At 36.8% G+C, this 22,874-nt stretch overlaps 2 pseudogenes; both read right to left on the reverse strand.

The window, feature by feature from the left end:
• Positions 1-213: 213 nt before the first annotated feature.
• LOC144249309 (endoplasmic reticulum chaperone BiP pseudogene) lies at positions 214-1,863 on the reverse strand (annotated as a pseudogene).
• An 802-nt stretch (positions 1,864-2,665) lies between these two features.
• Positions 2,666-20,600, reverse strand: LOC144249310 (rho GTPase-activating protein 29-like; annotated as a pseudogene).
• Between the last annotated feature and the right edge of the window lie 2,274 nt (positions 20,601-22,874).

The raw sequence follows: 22,874 nt of genomic DNA on the forward strand, positions 1-22,874 counted from the left end.
CAGCAGATGCAGTCACGCATTTTCTTCTTGGAGAAATAGAGCCCCAGAAAGGGGAGCCACTGAACCTCAGTTTTCCAGCAATTAGGCAGAGCACAGAGAGGATGGTCCCCAGCAACGGGTTCACAGTTTCGCTTATGCCTCCTGAGTGTCCATGGCATCTCATGGATATGTACCCTGCTATCAGCTGGTCACTTCACATCAGAGAGGAAAGCATTATCTGCAGCCTGATGCTGGGTCTTCTTCAACATCATTAACCATCTTTTCAATTTCTTCAGGTGTCAGGCAATTTTGGTCATCGGTAATTGTAATCTTATTTTTGTTCTCTGTACCTTTGTCTTCAGCTGTCACCCAAAGAATAATATTCACATATATCTCAAAAGTGACTTCAATCTGGGGGACCCCACAGGAGGAATTCCAGTGAGATCAAATGTACCCAGAAGGTGGTTGTCTTTTTTCAGGGGTCCTTTACATTCATACACCTTTATTGGAACAGTAGGTTGCTTATCAGAAGAAGTAGAAAAGATCTGAGACTTCTTGGTGGGTACCACAGTGTTCCTTGGTATCACTTTGGTCATGACACCTCCCACAGTTTCAATACCAAATGTCAGGGGACATACATCAAGCAGAGCAAGGTCACCTGTATCTTGATCATCAGAGAGTACACCAGCCTGGACAGTGTCACCATATGCAACAGCCTCATCTGGGTTTAAGCCACAGAATGGTTCCTTGCCATTGAAGAACTCTTTAACAAGTTGCTGAATCTTTGGAATTTGACTAGAGCCACCAACAAGAACAATCTCATCAATATCCGACTTCTACAAGTCAGATACCTCCAATACTTTCTGAACAGGCTTCATGGTAGACCAGAACAGGTCCATGTTTTCTCTTCAAATTTTGCCTGAGTCAGGGTTTCAGAAAAGTCTTCTCCTTCATAGCAGAACTCAATTTTAATTCTTGCTTAATTTTGGGCAGACAGGGCCACTTGGCATTTTCTACTTCACACTGGAGTTTCTGCACAGCTGTGTTTTCTTTCCTAACATATTTGCCAGTCTTCTTTTTGTACAGCCTGATGAAATTCTCCATAACACACTGGTCAAATTCTTCTTCACCTCGATGAGTATCTCTATTGGTGGCCATGACATTGAAGACATCAAATTGTCAATGGGGAGAAGAGACACATAGAAGGTTCCACCACACAGATCAAACACCAGGATGCTCTTCTTTTCCTCCCTCTTATCCAGGCAATAATCAATAGCAGCTGCTGTAGGCTCATTGATGATCCTCATAACATTCAGGCCAGCAATAGTTCCAGCATCTTTGGTTGCTTCCCACTGGCATCATTAAAACAGACTGGTTCAGTAACAAGTGCATGGGTAACCTTCTTCTCAAATAAGCCTCTTTCATTTTAGTGAGAATTATAGCAGAGATTTCTTCTGGAGCAAATGTGTTAGTTTGCCCACCTCCAATATCAACCTGAATGTATGGCTTATGTTTCTCTTCAAACACTTTGAAAGGCAAGAACTTAATGTCTTGCTGCACAGAAGGGTCATTCCCATTGCTGCCAATAAGCCACTGGGCATCAAAGACCATGTTCTCAGGATTGGAGGTGAGCTGGTTCTTTCTTGACTGTATCGCGCTGTTCAGACATTCTTCTTCAGGGATGAAGGGCACATTAGACAGCCTGAAGCGGTTGCCCTGATCATTGGAGATGATCTCCAGTGGCCATTCTTGAACACCCCGATGCAAGAGTAAGTGGTCCCCAGGTTGATGCTCAGCACGGTACCCACGTCGTTTTTTTGTCATCCTCCTCATCCGTGCTGCGCAGAGCAGCAGCAGAACCAGGGCCACCAGAGAAAGCTTCATCTTTCCCTAGCTGTTGGCCACTTGCTCTCCTCAGCAGACAGCCAGAAGTCCCAGGCAATGCAGCAACAGGCCGCAGCTGAGAGGAGTGAGGTTACAGGTCTCTCACACTCGAGATGCCTCAACTCTGTCAGTCTGTGTTGTCTCTGCCAATGTCTCAAACTTTTTAGTATTGAAGTGCATTTTCTTTCTACAATGATATTAATTACCATAAGTAAAAATTGACAAGTAGAATGCTAGTAAACACAGATTTGCAAGCTTTTAGGCCACTATGTAAATTTTAAAATGTTAAGTGAATTGCCAATGCTTCCATACATGCTACAACAACACAATTGGTCAAAGGTGCACTAGAACATTATGTGGGAAAAAATATATTCATTTCCAATCAAGATTTTTCAGGCACTTGCATTGAGAAGCATTTCATGAATCAGCACCAGGTTTTCTCCAAAATAAAGCTCATTTTCCCTTACTGCCCCTATTTTTTGAGAACAATATTATACATTAAAGATGCATTTACATGAATCATTTTATAGAGAAAATTATTTTAAATTTAAAATTATAATACTTATTTTATGCATAACCTCAAAAACACAGAATTTAAAGACAATACCAGTGAGGCACTATCATTCTATATGACTAAACCACTACCATTCTATATGACTAGCAAACACAATTCAAGGCAAAAAGGCAAAATATACACTTTGGCAATCCTATACAAAAGGGGTTCTTTCACTGCATTCTTTCATAAAATAAACACAATACATAAAAACGAAACAAGAAAAAGAAAAAGTGAATTTTGTCAACCCTACACAAACTGTGGCATTTCAAATTCAAGGTCTTGACACTCTTCCATTTGTTTGAGCCTGAGTCCCTGGCACATTGGATTCATGTCAGGCAGGCCGAGCTCCTCAGAGTTCTCTTTAGGCTCAAGCTGGCTTCAAAGCATAAGCTGATGTGCTGTCTGCCTCTGGAACATCTTTCTCCACATGACTCAGGGGAGTAAGAGCTGTACTAGGAGGCACTGCTGCTGAAGGTGAAGCTGGTCTCTCCTCAGTCCCCCTGACTTTGCTGATCGGGGTAGGTGGTTTGTAAAATGTTGTCCCGAGTTGGAGTTGCAGTATTCTGGGTGCTCTTGCTGGAGAAAGACGGTGAGAATGAGAGGACAGTCTCACTGGTGTTTCTCTTGCTGAAATGGCTGGCATGTTGGGCTGTGTGTCATCATTGGAATGGTCACCACTAACCTTGATGCTCATTGTCACATTTTCCTGGAGTGCACTTGCACAATCACTGCACTCATGCCAGTTAAGTTCTTTGGTTCACATTGTTGTCCCTGAGTTTTTTGTGGAATCTGCTGATCAAAACCATCAAATTGGGAGCCAACAGAAGTAGGGGTATCTTTTCTATTAAGTACTTCAAAGGTAAGATTTTGGCAAAACTTGTCTGAATTGACATTTCCCACATTTCTGCTGTTTTTCTCATTAGGAGAACTTGCAAAATGGAACCTATCTATAGGCAAACAGAAACATCTGATCTTGGTGCTTGGCATAGGCCTCTGTATATCATTTGTTGTCACATCAGATTTCAGACTAAGTGGTTTCCTGGCTTTACATGTATTGTCCATCTTTTGTGATGGTGATTTAAGTTCCTTGTGATCAGAAAAAGAAGAGATTTTTTTTTAACTTCATGGAGCTTGGTTAATAAGGAAGTGTGGTTATTTATTGATGGTCATTCTCTCAAACAACAGAGTCTTAAATATTTTTCCAACATTATTTTCTCAGTTATCTATGCAGAGGAATCAAAAATCCATACAATATTAAAGGTACATTTTTAATTAAAGAATTACTTTTAAAAATTTATCTTAATAGAACTAATAGTCACAAATCACATAATTAAAAAAAAACACTTCCTATAGTAACTTGTTTTAATATACTACCCATGAATGAATATTTTCTGGGTTAAAATGTTCCTGATTTCAACAGACAATGGTAACTCTAGAACAGTAACACTATTCTGTACACAAAGAAATGCCATGTCCTGAATCCCAAAGACTTTGTCTGTCACTTAATATGCTTTCCAGCTACATTCTGTCCATACTGAGGGTAAAACACCAGAGAGGACTTGGATGCTCTCCCAGCTGATCCACTATTACATGGCAACATCCTCTGAACAAAGGAAGATTTAAGAGCTGTCAAAATTGCCATTGTGCTACTGGTCCTGGAGACTCCAGATTTACCTCCTTCTCTTTCTCCTCTTGTCTGGTCCCAAGGTCCCTGTTTTCTCCCCTAGAAGCCTAGCTTCTCACATTCTGTCTTTGCTCCATATACCCCAGAAGCTCCTGTTGCTAGAAAAGGGCATCCCTCTGGCCATGATCCTCATTTCACTGCTGTGAAACATCAGAAAACTGTGTGCCTTACCATGGGTCTGATGGCTTTCTAACAGCCCTGTTCTAGCCCACAGTCCTCATCCGTGTCACCTGATCCTTCTCCCAAATCTTTGAGCAGGGGTATGCAGACAGGTGCACACCAGCATCACTTGCAGGTCATCATCTCATCTGACCTCCTTCTTCACCTGAGGCTTCTGGCCTTTCTTCCCTGGTTCCCAGGCAGTGCTCATGTGATTTGCTGTCCTGGGCCCTTCTCCACATTGATAGAAGGGAGCTGAGCCATTGTGGTTGGATGGCAACCACTAGAACATATTTACAGTCCTGCAGAACTTCTAGCACCACTTCTAGCTGCCTGGGTGCTCTGTCTCAGCCCCTGCTCCAGTTCTGCCCTGGGCAAGCCTAGTGCACTAGCCCTACCTGCCTTTTTCTGTCAAGACAAACTCCTATGTGGAGATATGTTGGCATGTGGTGTTAATGATCTTATAAAGAAAAGGCTCAGAATTACCTGGAAGTAATGAAAACTTCAAATACATTAAAATTATTTATTGTTATTACTATACCTACCTGGGAATCCAATTTCTTTGGACAGCAAAACAAGATTTCATTTAGGAATGAGAAAGGATGAGGTTCAAATCTTGAATCAACAATAATTTAGAGACATGACACATGGCATTATTTGCCTTCCTCAGACTGTTAGCTATGGCTTAAATTAGGCCAAGGTTCAAGCACAGAAGTGCTAATAAGATCAAATCAGATAAATGGAATCAGTGAGTCCAGTGCTTTTCTTTGCAGAGAGGTAATTGACTGTCTTTGTTTTCAGACTTTCTCAGGCTACACTCATTGATATTTCATTAATTTTATATATCAAATTTAACATTTATGGTTATATATGGAAATATTCTGATTTAGCTCTACTAAAACAGTAATGAATGAAAGTTTTTCAACCCCCTTACGAGAAAACATTCACTGAAATCAAACGGTCAAAAAACAGTGAACAAAAAGACTGGAGCCAAGAAAATGGAAGACATGTGTGCTTAATGTGCTAAAGTTAGGCCACAGGTAAAGGGACATCAATGAATTTTAGTCTATTTTTTTTTTTTGTTTCAGGAGTCCAGCTTCTTTTTTCTGCTTTGATTTTAATTGATGACAAAGAAGTAAAGGTGAAAACAAATTTCAGAAAGAGAACAAAAATAATTTATAAATTGCAAGATATCTTTTTACAAGAAAGAAACAAAGCATTTTAATGACATTCATTAAACTTTATCAATGACTAGAAAAGTTAACTAATAAAACCTTGAAGTTTGAACTTACCTCAATTTAAAACACCTTGTTTTTTTTTAAAGGATGAGTATTGTAGATGGACACAATATTTTTATCTTTATTTATTTGTTTTATATGGTACTGAGGATCCAACTCATGTCCTCACAGATGCTGAGGCAAGCATTTTACCACTGAGCTAAAAACCCAGCCCTCACCTTGGTTTTTAATCATGACTTCTTGGCAAGGTTTGAAATATGCAAACATATATGTTACATGACCACACACCAATGAGACATGCATCCCATTTTTTCCAATGCATTTTGCTTGCATTCTGATTTCTCAAATGATATAGTCAATTCATAATTTTTAATTTCAATATCTGCAGTGTGGATATCCTATTGATACAAGAAAAGTTTTAAACTAAAAGCAAAACACATCTCAAAAAATCAGTTCAAAGACTATTAACTTGTTAATATAAACATCACAAATTTAATGCAATTCTGTAATGGTCAAAACTCACTTTCTTTGCAGAAAAATATTGTGACTTTGTGGAATGTTCTGCTGATATTACAGGTTTGGAAGGAGGGCTTTTATCCACCGGAGGTGCAACAACATCAGTATTAGATGAAATATTTTGTGGCTCGAGGGACCCATCCAAGATCATCTGTGCATTGGTAATGAGGAACTCTACCAAAAGGGCCTGATTGGCATATGCAACAAGGGAGGAGGAGATGGAACCAGGAGTGGTTGTAGGCCTGGGCCTCATCAGACAGGGTCCAAATACCACACCCAAGTTTTTTGAGTTCATCAGATTTTCTTCAGAATGGACTACAACCCTTAAAAGAAGAACACATAAAGTGTATGAGATTTGCCTAATAGAGGTCCTTGTAGTTTACTATGACTTGAGAAGGGTGGAGATAAAATGGTCTATAGAATACTACAAAACATTTGTCAAGGGTCAAGTTTAGGGGGTATAGGGAAAGAATCTTTGCTTCATTATGATACTTACCACACACCAAACTGAGTTTCAGAGTACTATATTAGGATAAAATGCATGTAAGTAGAAGGAACTACTGAACTCAGTAGCAGAAGGAAGAAAAACACCCCTAAAAATTGCTCCATCTTTGTATGTGGGATATACTCCCCATTTCTTATACTGGAAACTGAAAAATCACTGTCAATTTCTCTTTCACTGCCCAGTTAGTTTTCTTTTTAAAAAAAAATAATTTTTACGTAGAGATGGACACAGTACCTTTATTTTATTTATTTATTTTTATGCAGTGCTGAGTATCAAACCCTGTGTCTCACATGTGCTAGGTAAGTGTTCTATCACTAGCCACACTCCCAACTGCCCTCACCTAGTTTTCTAGCCTAAATGATTCTCTTTCTGAATATCTCTCTGTTCTATTGACACTATCAATGTTCTGGTTTTACTTCAAACACTCTCAGCTTGTTATTTCTATGATTATCTAAGGAAATATGTGTCTCCCTGGTTTAGCTATCAGGATGATACTATATTTATATATGACTAAAAAAGCTGGGAGATATATATAGTGAATATAACTATCTAACTATCTATCTATCTATATATGTTAAATATATCTATATCTATATAACTATATAGAGATATAGATAGATAGATAGATAGATTCAATATATATATATATATATATATATATATATATATATATATCAAATCAGATAAATGGACTCAGTGAGTCCAGTGCTTTTCTTTGCAGAGAGGTAATGGACTGTCTTTGTTTTCAGACATGTGCTAGAGAAGGGAGGAGGAGTTTTGCTATTTGTCTTTCAGAGGATTCATCACTCATGTATAAAAATGCATTTGATTTCTGAGTGTTAATTTTATATCTTGCTATTTTGCCAAATTCATTTATTATTCTAGAAGTTTTCTGGTGGAGTTTCTTGGATCTTCCAAGTATAAAAATATGTCATTGGCAAAGAATGATAAGTTGAGTTCTTCTTTTCCTATTCATATTTCCTTGAATTTTTTTCATATAATTGCTCTGGCTAGAGTGGCAAGGATTATGTTGAACAATTTTTAGATGGAATGCTTCCAATTTTTCTTCATTTAGAATGATGTTAGCCTTAGGTTTAGCATAGAGAGCTTTTACTATGTTGAGGTATATTCCTACTACCCCTAGTTTTTCTAATGATTTGAACATGAAAAGGTACTGTATTTTGTCAAATGCTTTCTCTGCATCAATTTATATAATCATAGGGTTCTTCTCTTTAAGTTTAATGATGTGATGAATTACATTTATTGATTTCTGTATGTCAAACCAACCTTCCATCCCTGGAATACACAACTTGATCATGGTGCATTGTTTTTTTTTTTCATATGTTTCTGTATGTGATTTGCCAGAATTTTAATGAGAACTTTTGCATCTATGTTCATCAAGGATATGGCTTTGAAATTTTTTTCCTTGATGTGTCTCTGGCTGGTTTGGGTATCAGGGTGATACTAGCTTCACAGAATGAGTTTGGAAGGGTTTCCTCCTTTTCAATTTCATGGAATAATTTGAAGCCCTTCAACAGATGAATAGTTTTAAAAAACAACTGTGGTATATATACACAATGGACTATTACTCAGAATTACAAGAGAATAAAATAATGGCATTTACAGGTAAATGGATGGAGTTGGTGAATATCATGAAGTAAGCCAATCCCCCAAAATCAAAGCGAAAATTCGCTCTGATAAATAAATATAGATACATAATTGGGTCTCTGGGGATGTAGGAATATGGATTGGGCTCAGGAGAGGGAAGGAAGAAGAGGGGTATGGGGTAGGAAATATGGTGGAATGAGAGGAACATCATTACCCTAAGTACATGTATGATGGCATATGTGGTATGACTCTACATCATGTACAGAGAAATTCAAATTTGTGCTCCATTTGTATACAATGGATTGAAAAGCATTTTGTTGTCATGTATAACTGATTTGAACTAATAATTTTCTTAATTTTTATTTTCTTCATTTATTTGTATGTGGGGCTGAGGTTCAAACCCAGGGCCCTGCACACCTTGCACATGCTCTACTGCTGAGCCACAATTCCAGCCACAAAAAATAAATTAAAAAAAAAAATTAAAAAGGATATCTTAATTGATGACAGAAACGTCTAGCAGGCAAATCTGAATATGTGAAATTCCTGATTCCAAGTTCTTTAGTGGGTATAGAAACAATATGGTCAACTCATTTGCCAGGGAGGTAAGATTTTTTTATCAAGTCTCTAGGAAGGGTAGCACAGTTGCTGCTACTGCTTGTTATATTGTAGGCTAATGAAATCAAATTTTCTAAATGTAAAATGCTTTCTTGTGTCTCCATGTTTATTACTCTCTGCCTCATATGCTCTTCTGCACATTCACTTCCAAGTCACCCCTCAGTTCCTAAAATCAGACACAAGGCCTTTTGCATCTTCTGCTCTATCCCTACACCCAAACTACCTCTGCATGCCCACAAGCTGTGCACAGCTACTAGAAAAAGGATGATGGTGAACTGTGGTTAAATACAGATCTATACACTAAGACGATGAGCCCACAAATAGCAGAAACGCTATGTTTCCATCCTAGTTTCACCAGCCAGAGCCTGGCACACAAGAAGCATCTGAGGGTACCATGTTTGCTGCATGAAGATGTATTCAATGTCTTTCTCTCCCAACACATAATAAAAACATCCTAAAAATTATTTTGAAAATCATACCACAACAACATAAATGTACTGAACACTATTGCCCTGTTCAATTAAAAATGGTTAAGATGGTATAAAAATTCTTACCTCTTAAGATGGACGATAAGATAATGTAGAGTGTCAAAATTGGACAGTGGCAATTTTCTTATAAATTCCTTGGTTTTGAGAAGAGTTTGGTTGATTTCCATACACATATTTGGAGATATGTTGTCTTCAGAGTTGTCCCTTTTGGTGTCCTGTTCTTGGTTAATATGTTGGATGACATTTGCAAGCTCCATAAATTCCTGGTACCATTGGAATAAAACCAATGGTGCTGGTAGCTAAGGAAACAAAATAATATTAAAAATACATTTGGGCTGAGGTTGTGGCTCAGAGGTAGAGTGTTTGCCTAGCACATGTGGAGTCCTGGGTTTCATCCTCAGCACCACATAAAAATTAATAAATAAAATAAAGGTATTGCATTCCGCTACAACCAAAAAATAAATATCTTGAAAAAAATCTTCTGCCTGTTTTCTTTGTTAAAGTCAACTATAAGTGAGAATTACTCAAATAAGTTAGCATGTCCCTTTAGATTAACAAAATCAAAAGTCAATCTGTATTTATTGATATCTTTTTCAGTACTGGGGATTGAACCTAGGACCTCAAGCATGCTATTCAAGCACTCTATTACTGAGCTTCATCACTGCCCATAATATAAAATATATATGTTTGGTAGAGAAGTGACTTAGAAAGCAAATCAAAATCTTGACTATAAATTATATTTACGTTAATAACAAATTAATAGATAATAAGTGAAATTCTAAACTTTAAATGAAGTTTAAACTTTAAGCTTCATTATGGGATTTTAATACTCTTCATCTCTATCCTAAACACATTATATTCACATCTGCCCCCCAAATAGCATAATCTTCAGCTGTTTTATTGGAACAAACATAGATTAGTGCACAAAATCTATAAAATGAATCAGAAATCCATGGATTTTATGAGTAAGTGGTAAAAAAATCAAAGTGTAAAGGGCATACATTTTACTTGGGCAAAAATGAAGATCAGCACAAGATAATATGACCTACAAAAACATACTGTCAACATCTCAAGAAACTTTAGAACAGGATGATTTGCCATGAATAAATCAAAAGAAAAAGTTCTTACAACAAATATCCACTGTCATAATGAATTTCAATGTTTCTATTGATCTACACTAGAAAATTCAGTGAACCGTTAGCTACCTGATGTCCTATAAAATCTGTAGGAAGTTAGAGTGTTGCCCTGTGATCAGTTTCTATCTTCACCACTCTGGGATCTGAAGCAACTCACTTCACCTCTTGGAGCTTTAGGTCAATGAGTCAGATAAATGCTACTCTCTAATACTATTTCAAGAATTGAGCACACTTTCCCAAGTGAAAGTCTTAGACATACAAAAATTCCTCAAAAGAATGTAAGTTTATTGTATTGGAGCCAATTCATCTCTCCCTGACTGACTAAACAAGATTAAGGATGACACATTATGAGACTTATAGTCATTCAAAGGTATCAACCTCCAATTCTCAGTTGAAGGGTCTGTAGAATGTGATTAAAGGGTTATCAATGCTTTCCTGGGCTAACATTGTAGATCCAGCAATCTATACTTAATTTTTTCCCTCCTGCAATTCCACTAAAATATAGTAGGCTCATAAGGACTAGGAAAATAGAAAAAAACAACAATTCACAAGTATAAAAGCATATGAATAAGTCCTGATGCTTCATTTTCAAGAGAACTGACACTTTGTCACTCAACATGATTTTCAGAATCCTAAAGGGACCTGGACAATCACTACCAGGTCCTCTGATCTTGGGTTAGGTTGCAGGTGGGCCAGCTGAGAAAGGTTAGCTCTTTATAGAATCCTGTCTCCACTCCATGTACTAGAGCAATCTTCTTTCTGAAACTCTGGAAAATTTTTCTCTGGGCAATGGGATACAGAGGCTCTCTGAATCGAGGCAATGCCAAACATAAGGTACAGAGAGGTAACTGTCCTCAAATGGGGATATGTTGGCTATATGCACACTGAAAGCACAGATCCTACAGTCTTAGTAACCCTGGCTCCCAAAGTATTGGTACTGTATCTCTAGGAAAGGAGAAAAAAAGACTTTCCCGGGGGACTGGGGTTGTGGCTCATTGTAGTGCACTCATCTGGCATGTGTGAGGCACTAGGTTTGATCCTCATCACTACAAAAAAATAAATAAATAAATAAATTGAAAATATTGTGTCCATCTAAAATTAAATAAAATGCCTTCTCAGGAGGATCACAGCAGTGCCAGAACAGGGAACTAGAGACATGTAGTTAGGCATATACCAAACAGTCCACGTAGACCACTTTATAGTAAAGTTCAAAGTTTTTAAAAAGCCTTGATGTGTTCAAGTGCTTCCAAAGCTATTTCAAGTCCAAACTCTAATATATCTAGGCACCATGAAAGAAAAAATTCAAAATGAGTAGAAAAAGAACAAATTGAAGGTGTAAAATGATACTGTCAATATGCTGGCAACTAGTCAGATATGGTGAAAGAGTACTGGAAAAGGAAGTGATCTAAATTTATATGTACTCTAAATGAAAAATAGATACCAGATTTCAAAAAAAAAGATATGAAATACAAATAAATAAAGAAACAAAATACCTCATAATTTATAAAACTAGATATTCAAAATATTCAGTGATATATTAAAATTTGCTTCACTTTATTTTTAATTTTTATGTTGCTATAGAAAATTTAATGTTATATATGAGTGTCTCATTGTATTTCTACAGAGGTTGGAGGCCAAATAGAGTAAAGAACCCTTAATGAGAAAAATTTATGGATATCCACAATAAAAGAGCATCATATAATCATTTAAAAAATTTAATCAAAGGAATAGAAAATCAGACTTCTTGAATATTAAAACATGATCTCACAATTGGAGTAATTTACTTATTCAAGAAGAAAAAGACAAGAAAATGTCTTAGAAGGTTTTTGAAGGAAAAAAGAACAATAAAGAAAAATTAAGGGAACTGAAGAAGAAGTATGCTTGCCAAGCAAGTGCATGACACTGAATTTTTAATTCCCATGAGTACAAATAACAAATTTATAAATATTTATATGTGTGTTTATAATACACATATAATACACATACACATCTCCAAAGAAGAGCTTCAAGTACAAGGGTGGGAGAATGGCAATAAGTATCAAGAAAAGTTCCAAGAACTAAAGTGCTCACAACTAAAGGAGCTCATGGAGTGGCCAGAATACTGGATGGAAATATATCTACATCAAAGTACATCATTATAACATCTTAGAGAGAGCCGCCGAATGTGCCTGCAAGGTAGGCAGACCTGTGACAGACCAGCAGAACAGGTCCAGCGCCCAGCCAGCGTGGTAGACAAATCACCCCAATTGGAGGAGGGGCAGAGCTGCCGCCCACGCCTGCAAAGTATGCAGACCTGTGACCAACCGGGATAACAGGCCCAGTGGCCTGCTTGCATGGTAGACACATCACCCCAATTGGAGGAAGGGCCCAACTGCCGCCAGCAAGGTAGGTAGACAGCGTGTACCAGAGACGGGGCCCAGAAGCCCGCAGGCATAGTTGAAAGATCACCCCAATTGGAGGAGGGGCACAGCCGCCACCTGTGCCTACAAGTTGGGCAGACCATGCAACCCGGAGAAGGGGTCCAGCGGCCCACCAGCATTATAGACAGACACCCCAATTTGAGGAGGAGCACAGCCGCCGCCCGTGCCTGCAAGGGAGACTTTGCAACTATACAAGAGCAATATAAATATATAGGGGGAAAATTCAATAACACAACAGTTTCACCAAGCAGGAAGAAATGCAAGCAGTATGAAAAGACAAGGAAAGAAAAGCCACAAGCAATGCAGGTCAACTCAACTTTAGAAGAGGAAATATCTGCAGCAGATGGAATGTCAGATAAAGAATTCAGGATTTACATGCTTCAGATGATCTGGAGTCTCAAGGAAGACATTAGACAGCAAAATCAGACAATGAAATATCACTTCGACAATGAATTACATAAACAAATCCCAGGAGGAAAAGAAGAACTATACAGGGAGATAGAGGTTATAAAAAACAAACAAACAGACATCCAAGAAATGCAGGGAGCAATAAACCAAATTAAAAACTCAAAGGAGAATACTACCAGCAGAGTAGAACACTTAGAAGACAGAACATCAAACAATGAAGACAAAGTATTTCAACTTGAAAAGAACATAGACAGCTCAGCAAGACTGTTAAGAAACCATGAGCAGAACATCCAAGAAATATGGGATAACATAAAGAGACCAAACTTAAGAGTCATTGGGATACAGAAAGGTATAGAGGTCCAAACCAAAGGAATGAGCAATCTGTTCAATGAAATAATAGGAGAAAACTTCCCAGACATGAAGAATGAGACAGAATCCCAAATCCTAGAAACCTAAAGGATGCCGAATGTGAAAAAGCATAAGAGATCCAGACCTAGACACATTGTAATGAAGATGCCCAACATACAAAATAAGGAGAGAATTTTAAAAGCTACAAGAGAAAGGAAGCAGATTACAATTAGGGGTAAACCAATCAGGATAACAGCTGATCTTTCAACACAGACTCTGAAAGCTAGAAGATCCTGGAATAACATATTTCAAACACTGAAAGAAAATGGGTTCCAACCAAGAATTGTGTATTTAGCGAAATTAAGCTACAGGATGGAAGATGAAATTAAAACATTCCACGATAAACAAAATTTAAAAGAATTTGCAGCTAGAAAACCATCTCTTCAAAAAATCCTTGGCAAAACATTACAGCAAGAGGAAACGGAAAACAACAATGAAAACCAACAGTGGGAGGTAGGACAGTAAAGGGGGGGAAATAGTCAAAGAGGAAAACAAATCAGGTTTAGTAGCATTAATAAACAAATATGGCTGGAAGAACAAACCATATTTCAATAATAACCCTAAATGTTAATGGCTTAAACTCACCAATTAAGAGACACAGGCTAGTTGAATGGATCACAAAACAAGACCCAACAATATTCTGCCTACAGGAGACGCATTTGATAGGAAAAGATATACATACACTGAAGGTGAAAGGTTGGGAAAAATCATATCACTCATATGGACTGCGGAAACAAGCAGGAGTGTCCATACTCATATCAAATAAAATAGATTTCAAGCCAAAGTTAATCAAAAGGGATAAAGAGGGACACTACATACTGCTCAAGGGAATCATACACCAACAAGACATAACAATCATTAATATATATGCCCAAAACAACGGTGCTGCTATGTTCATCAAGCAAACTCTTCTCAAGTTCAAAAGTCTAATAGACCACCATACAATAATCATGGGAGACTTCAAGACACCTCTCTCACCACTGGACAGATCTTCCAAACAAAAGTTGAATAAAGAAACTATAGAACTCAGTAATACAATTAATAACCTAGACTTAATTGACATATATAGAATATACCACCCAACATCAAGCACTGACACTTTTTTCTCAGCAGCACATGGATCCTTCTCAAAAATAGATCATATATTATGTCACAGGGCAACTCTTAGACAGTATAAAGGAGTAGAGATAATACCATGCATCTTATCTGATCATAATGGAATGAAATTGGAAATCTATGATAAAAGAAGGAAGGAAAAATCATGCATCACTTGGAGAATGAACAATTGGTTACTGAATGATCAATGGGTTATAGAAGACATCAAGAAGGAAATAAAAAAAATTCTTAGAGATAAATGAAAACACAGACACAACATATCGGAATCTGTGGAACACAATGAAAGCAGTTCTAAGAGGAAAATTCATTCCTTGGAGTTCATTCCTAAAAAAAGAAAAAAAAAACAACAAATAAATGTTCTCACACTTCATCTCAAAATCCTAGAAAAAGAAGAGCAAAACAACAGCAAATGTACTAGAAGGCAAGAAATAATTAAAATCAGAGCTGAAATTAATGAAATCGAAACAAAAGAAACAATTGAAAAAATTGACAAAACTAAAAGTTTGTTTTTTGAAAAATAAATAAGATTGACAGACCCTTAGCCATGCTAATGAAGAGAAGAAGAGAGAGAAGTCAAATTACTAGCATATGGGATGAAAAAGGCAATATCACAACACACACTTCAGAAATACAGAAGATAATTAGAAATTATTTTGAATCCTTATACCCCAACAAAATAGAAGATAGTGAAGGCATTGATAAATTTCTTAAGTCATATGATCTGCCCAGATTGAGTCAGGAGGATAGAGACAACCTAAACAGACCAATATCAATTGAGGAAATAGAAGGAGCCATTAAAAGACTACCAACTAAGAAAATCCCAGTACCGGATGGGTATACAGCAGAGTTTTACAAAACCTTTAAAGAAGAGCTAATACCAATACTTTTCAAGCTATTTCAGGAAATAGAAAAAAGAGGGAGAACTTCCAAATTAATTCTATGAGGCCAACATCTCCCTGATTCCTAAACCAGACAAAGACACTTCAAAGAAAGAAAACTACAGACCAATATCTCTAATGAATCTAGATGCAAAAATCCTCAATAAAATGCTGGAGAATCAGATACAAAAACATATCAAAAAAAATGTGCACCATGATCAAGTAGGATTCATCCCTGGGATGCAAGGTTGGTTCAATATACGGAAATCAATAAATGTTATTCACCACATCAATAGACTTAAAGATAAGAACCATAAGATAATCTCAATAGATGCAGAAAAAGCATTTGACAAAGTACAGCATCCTTTATGTTCAAAACTCTAGAAAAACTAGGGATAACAGGAACATACCTCAATATTGTAAAAGCTATCTATGCTAAGCCTCAGGCTAGCATCAATCTGAATGGAGAAAAATTGAAGGCATTCCCTCTAAAATCTGGAACAAGACAGGGATGCCCTCTCTCACCACTTCTGTTCAACATAGTTCTCAAAACACTGGCCAGAACAATTAGACAGACGAAAGAAATTAAAGGTATAAAAATAGGAAAAGATGAACTTAAATTATCACTATTTGCAGATGACATGATTCTATACCTACTAGAACTAATAAATGAATTCAGCAAAGTGGCAGGATATAAAATCAACACGAATAAATCAAAGACATTCCATGATATCAGCAACAAATCGTCTGAAATGGAAATTAGGACAACCACTCCATTCACAATATCCTCAAAAAAAAAAAAAAAACATGGGAATCAACCTAACAAAAGAGGTGAAAGACTTATACAATGAAAACTACAGAACCCTAAAGAGAGAAGTAGAAGAAGATCTTAGAAGATGGAAAAATATAGCCTGTTCATGGATAGGCAGAACTAACATCATCAAAATGGTGATATTACCAAGAGTTCTCTATAGGTTTACTGCAATGCCAATCAAAATCCCAATGGCATTTCTTGTAGAAATAGATAAAGCAATCATGAAATTCATCTTGAATAATAAAAGACCCAGAATAGCAAAAACAACTCTAAGCAGGAAGTGTGAATCAGGCAGTATAGTGATACCAGACTTCAAATTATACTACAGAGCAATAGTAACAGAAACAGCATGGTACTGGTACTAAAACAGGCGGGTGGACCAATGGAACAAAATAGAGGACACAGAAACCAATCCACAAAATTACAAGTATCTTATATTGATAAAGGGGCTAAAAGCATGCAATGGAGGAAGGATAGCATCCTCAACAAAAGGTGCTGGGAAAACTGGAAATCCATATGCAACAAAATGAAACTGAATCCCTTTCTCTCGCCATGCACAAAAGTTAACTCAAAATGGATCAAGGAGCTTGATATCAAAACAGAGACTCTGCATCTGATAGAAGAATCAGTTGGCTTTAATCTACATATTGTGGGGTCGGGCTCCAAATTCCTTAATAGGACACCCATAGCACAAGAGTTAAAACAAGAATCAACAAATAGACTTACTCAAACTAAAAAGTTTTTTTCTCAGCAAAATTAACAATAAGAGAGGTAAATAGGGAGCCTACATCATGGGAACAAATATTTACTCCTCACACTTCAGATAGAGCCCTAATATCCAGAGTACACAAAGAAGTCAAAAAATTAAACAAAAGAAAACCAATAACCCAATCAACAAATGGGCCAAGGACCTGAACAGAAACTTCTCAGAGGAGGACATACAATCAATCAACAAGTACATGAAAAAATGGTCACCATCTCTAGCAGTCAGAGAAATGCAAATCAAAACCACCCTAAGATACCATCTCAATCCAGTAAGATTGGCAGCCACTATGAAGTCAAACAACAACAAGTGCTGGTGAGGATGTGGGGAAAAGGGTACACTTGTACATTAATGGTGGGACTGCAAATTTGTGTGGCCAATTTGGAAAGCAGTATGGAGATTTCTTGGAAAGCTGGGAATGGAACCATCATTTGACCCAGCTTTTCCCCTTCTCAGTCTATTCCCTAAAGACCTAAAAATAGCATAGTACAGGGACACTGCTACATCGATGTTCATAGCAGCACAATTACCAATAGCAAGACTGTGGAACCAGCCTAGATGCCCTTCAATAGATGAATGGATAAAAAAATGTGGCATTTATACACAATGGAGTATTACTCTGCATTGAAAAAACACAAAATCATGGAATTTTCAGGGAAATGGATAGCATTAGAGCAGATTATGCTAAATAAAGCTAGCCAATCCCTAAAAAAGAAATGCCAAATATCTTCTTTGATATAAGGAGAGTAACTAAGAACAGAGTAGGGAGGAAGAGCATGAGAAGAAGATTAACATTAAACAGGGACGATAGGTGGGAGGGAAAGGGAGAGAGAAGGGAAATTGTATGGAAATGGAATATTATCATGGTCATACAAAATTACATACAAGAGGAAGTGAGGGGAAAGGGAAAAAAAACAAGGGGGATAAATGAAGTCAGTAGATGGGGTAGAGAGAGAAGATGGGAGGGGAGGGGAGGGGGGATAGTAGAGGATAGGAAAGGCAGCAGAATACAACAGACAGTAGTATGGCAATAGGTAAATCAGTGGATGTGTAACCGATGTGATTCTGCAATCTGTATATGGGGTAAAAATGGGAGTTCATAACCCACTTGAATCAAAGTGTGAAATATGATATGTCAAGAACTATGTAATGTTTTGAACAACCAACAATAAAAATTAAAAAAAAAATAAAAAGTAATAAAATAATAAAAATCTTAGAATAATGAGGGGGGTGATGACATAGTCTATACCAATGAAAAATATGAAATATAAAATATTTTTGCTCTTTGCATTTGATGGTAGGTTTAGAGTAAAACTTGAACCTGTTGAAGGTAAAATTTTAACACTTCACAGATGTCATGTGAAGAAAATTTGGACAGATCTACTAAATGCCTTCCGTTTTCCAGAGCTTGACACAGTATTGGGATTTTTGCCTTGTTGCCACTGACTCAGTAAATTCCCTTGAAGAGAAAAGAAAAACAGAATGCAATATTTTAGTTTAGTACAAAGAGCTAAATGCAGACATCTAGACAGAGTTGATGTATCTACTTCAATTTTTATTACTATTTAAAAAATACAAGTTGAAATCAAATAAATTAACATTTTCCAAATAAATGTGAATAAATTTAGTTATTACAAATGGAGAGTGCTGATTTTCTTAAAGTCTCTATTTCATTAAAACAAATCACAAAGGCATTTATGTTTTTAGAGTTTTAAGAGTAAACAACATACTTGTAAACACAAGGCAGTCTTTTCAATTTGTAAAGTACACATTTTGATTATGAAAGGAATGCCATCTGGCTCCTTTTTGGCAACACAGGACAATTCTGCTCCAAATAAGTGTATTTTCCCCCAAAGTTTCCGATGTCCGCAAATGATGGTTAAGTTTGCCATGAATTTTTTATGGCAGACAAGAAGACACTAAAGAAAATGATATTTGAAACCTGATTGACTCAAGTTAAAATTATTCACAACTAAGCAAAATACAGACCGACTAATAATGACAAAATTAAGTTAAAAAGTACTATTTGTAGTTTGTGAATTACATTTAACAGGGAAACAAAGAAGAAAACTATAGAAATAAACTGTGGGACTTTATTAAAAAGTACTGGCAACCCAGGTGTGATGGCATATGCCCATGATTCCAGCTACTTGAGGGGTTGAAACAGAAATTTCACAAGTTGAAGGCCAGACCATTCTAGCAAGAACCCATTTCAAAACACAATTTTAAGAAAGGGTATATGGGCTGTGGATGTGGCTCAAGCAGTAATGTGCTCGCATGGTGTGCATGGGACTCGGGGTTCGATCCTCAGCACTACATAAAAAATAAAATTTAAAAAAAGATTTTTTTCTCCACTGAAAACAGAAAAATAAATGTTAAAAAATTCTCTCTCTCTCTCTCTCTCTCTCTCTCTCTCTCTCTCTCTCTCTTTCTCTTCTCTCTCTAAAAATATGGCATGTTCAAGACCCTGAACTTAATTCCCAGGAGAACAAACAACAAATTTATATATATATTTATATGTGTGTGGACACACACATCTCCAAATAAGTAAAATCATAAGAAAGAAGTATATAGCAAAAGAAAAAAATGTGATTCCATAAAGATCTTACCTCTTCACATTTAAGACCTCGAAATATGACAATGCGTTCACAGTATCTACGTCTTGTGGGAAATCTCCATTTTCTGAACTTATGGGTGGCAGCTGCTTTTGCCATTAATTATTGCTGAAATGTTCCAAGGGAGCTGGGTCCTTACAACAGAAATATTAGTATAAGAAGGGTAAAATGACAAAAACATATACCACATGATATTGTACTTGGAATAATTTTTAGACTTTGAGATTATTTATATACTACAAAAGCTGTTATTTTGCATTTCTAACATAAAAAAGCATCTCATTTATTTATCTCTTATAAAACACATATTTTATTTTTTTTATTTACTTATGACAGTGGAATGCATTACAATTCATATTACACATATAGAGCACAATATTTCACATCTATGTTCATATACAAAGTATATTCATACCTATTCATGTCTTCAAACATGTATTTGGCATAATGATGACCTTCTCATTCCACCATCTATAATCCCAACTACTCAGGAAACTGAGGCATGAGGATTGTAAGTTTGAGGACAACCTGGACAGCTTAGCAAGACCCTGTCTCAAAATCAAGTTTTTAAAAAGGGCTGGGGATACAGCCCAGAGGTAGAATGTTCCTGGGTTCCAGTCCCCATACTGGGGAGTGATAAAAAAGAAATTGATTTTTGGAGCCATTTCCACTTTGCGGATCCACCAGCACTTTTACAGTTTCCCTGCCATCAAAGGAAGCCAGGCACATCACAGCACCACTGTATAGCCTCATATCCTCAGTGCCCATCCATGGTGAGGATTCTGCTAAGGTCCTGTAGGCACCTTCCATGTTCCCCTCCTATACCAAAAAAAAAAAAAAAAAAAAAAAAAAGACTGGCATTGAACTTTACATGTTTTACCATAACCTTGGATTGAAATCTAAATTTTGTAGAAGCCGTCACCCCCAGAACCCAGTCAACCTGAAGCACATTTGCTTGCACTTGTGTTTATGTCAAGAAAGCATTTCCTAGTGCAGCCTTTTGAAAAACAACTTGGCAATGCCTCAGAGTTAAACGTTATACTATGATGAAGTGTTGAGAGCCACAGCCGAAAGGGCCCCAGCAAACTTCCTGCTGCCAGTACCAGCTGCCAGCTGATGACTGGCTTACAGTGTCCACAGCAGAAGGGGCCCCAGCAAACTTCCAGCTGCCAGCAAACTTCCAGCTGCCAGCAAACTTCCAGCTGCCAGCTGATGATTGGCTCACAGCAGCCCCAGCAAACTTCTAGCTGCCAACTGATTGGCTCCTCTGCAGTGATGCTCATTGGATTGTTTCCCTGCCCTTTCAGACCACGGAGCTGCTCATTGGGGGACTTTTTCTTAGCTCCGCCCATGTGACCCAGCCAATTGGCCTCAAGAGCAGGAGGTGTGGGGGAGGTTGAGAGGCTTGTGGGAAGCCAGTGGTGGCAGTTGGGCTCTGAAGGTTTTCATGAAGAGCTGTGTGGTGTGGCGTGTGTGTTCTAAAAATAAAGTTTGTTTCTTTTGACAAGTGGCTCCTGAATTGTGCCCAGCCAGACTGTGGCAATGGAGGAACTTTCCAAAAGTATCAAACAAAAAGTAATCACTGTATAAGCCTAAGCCTACATGTCTATTATTTACTAAATCATATTAGTTAGTAGAGTGACTGAACTCATCAAAAATTGAGTATTGAAAAAAAATTGTTTTTAACACTTGTGTACTTTACTTGAATAAAATAACATATAAATAATTAGCTTAGCCTTATAAAAATCTGGGGCTTGGTCAAAATATTTACTCATTTTTAAAAATATAATGGTAGAATACACATAACGTTCACCATCACAACCATTTTTAAGTGCACAGTTCATTGGGTTAATTAGAGTCATGCAGTTGTGTGTCCAATGTTCAGAACTTTTTATCTTACAAAACCAAAACTCCATTTCCATAATCATCTCCCCATTCCACTATTCATTCCATGACAACCACCAATCTAATTTTCTGTCTCTATTAATCTGACAACTCTCGGTCAGATTAACTAAGTTAAGTAGAATTATACAGTATTTGTCCTTAGTTCACACAGCATCCTATCCTTAAATTTCATAAATGTTGTATCAGAATTCCCTTCCTTTATAAGGATGAATACTATTCTACTATATGTGTGTATGCCAAATTTTGTTTATTCATTCAACCTTTGATGGACATTTAAAATCCCTACACATTTTGGCTACTGCAAATAATGCTATGAGCATGGTTGTCCAAATACCTGTTTGGGTTTGTTATCAATTCTTTGGGGTATTTATACCCCAAAGTGGAATTGTTTATTAAGGTTTTTCAGCAAATGCCATACTGTTTTCCATAGTGGCTGTAGTATTTTACATTACTCCAACAACACAAGAGGGTTTCTATTTTTTCATTCCATTGTCAACACTTGTCATTATTATTATTTTTGAATAGTAGCCAATCCTAATGGGTGTGAGATGGTTCCTATTGTAGTTTGATTTTCATTTCCCAAATGACAAGTGATGCTGTACATCTTGTGCTTATTGGTCATTTGTGCAACTTCTTTGGAGAAATCCTTTGCCCATTTTTAATCAAGTTTTATTGTTGTTGAGTTGAAGGAGTTCTTTATTCACTTTGTATTTTTTAAAAAATATATATTTATTTTTTTACTTCTAGTTGGACACGTATGTTTATTTTACTTCTTTATTTTTATGTGGTGCAGGGCCTCACAGATGTTAGGCAAGCACTCTACCGCTGAGCCACAACCCAAGCCCATTACTTTTGGTATTTTTAAAAAATATTTTTATTTGTAGTTGGACATAATATCTTTATTTTATTTATTTTTCTATGTGGTGCTGGAAATTGAACCCAATACCTCACACATGCTAGGCAAGTGACCTGCCACTGAGGCACAAATCCAGCCCAACTCTGGATATTAAACCCTTATGGAATATGTGATTTCTCAATATTTTCTTCCCTCCTATAAGTTGCTATTTCACTATCATCTAAACATGTTTTAATATAAATAAAACTCTTGGGGTTTTTTAGAAACTTTAATATCCTCATCACTCTTAAACATATTAAAATATTATACTTTTCTTGCTTGTA

This window comes from Urocitellus parryii, chromosome 11, assembly GCF_045843805.1.
Source record: "Urocitellus parryii isolate mUroPar1 chromosome 11, mUroPar1.hap1, whole genome shotgun sequence".
In the NCBI taxonomy this organism is placed as follows: Eukaryota; Metazoa; Chordata; class Mammalia; order Rodentia; family Sciuridae; genus Urocitellus; species Urocitellus parryii.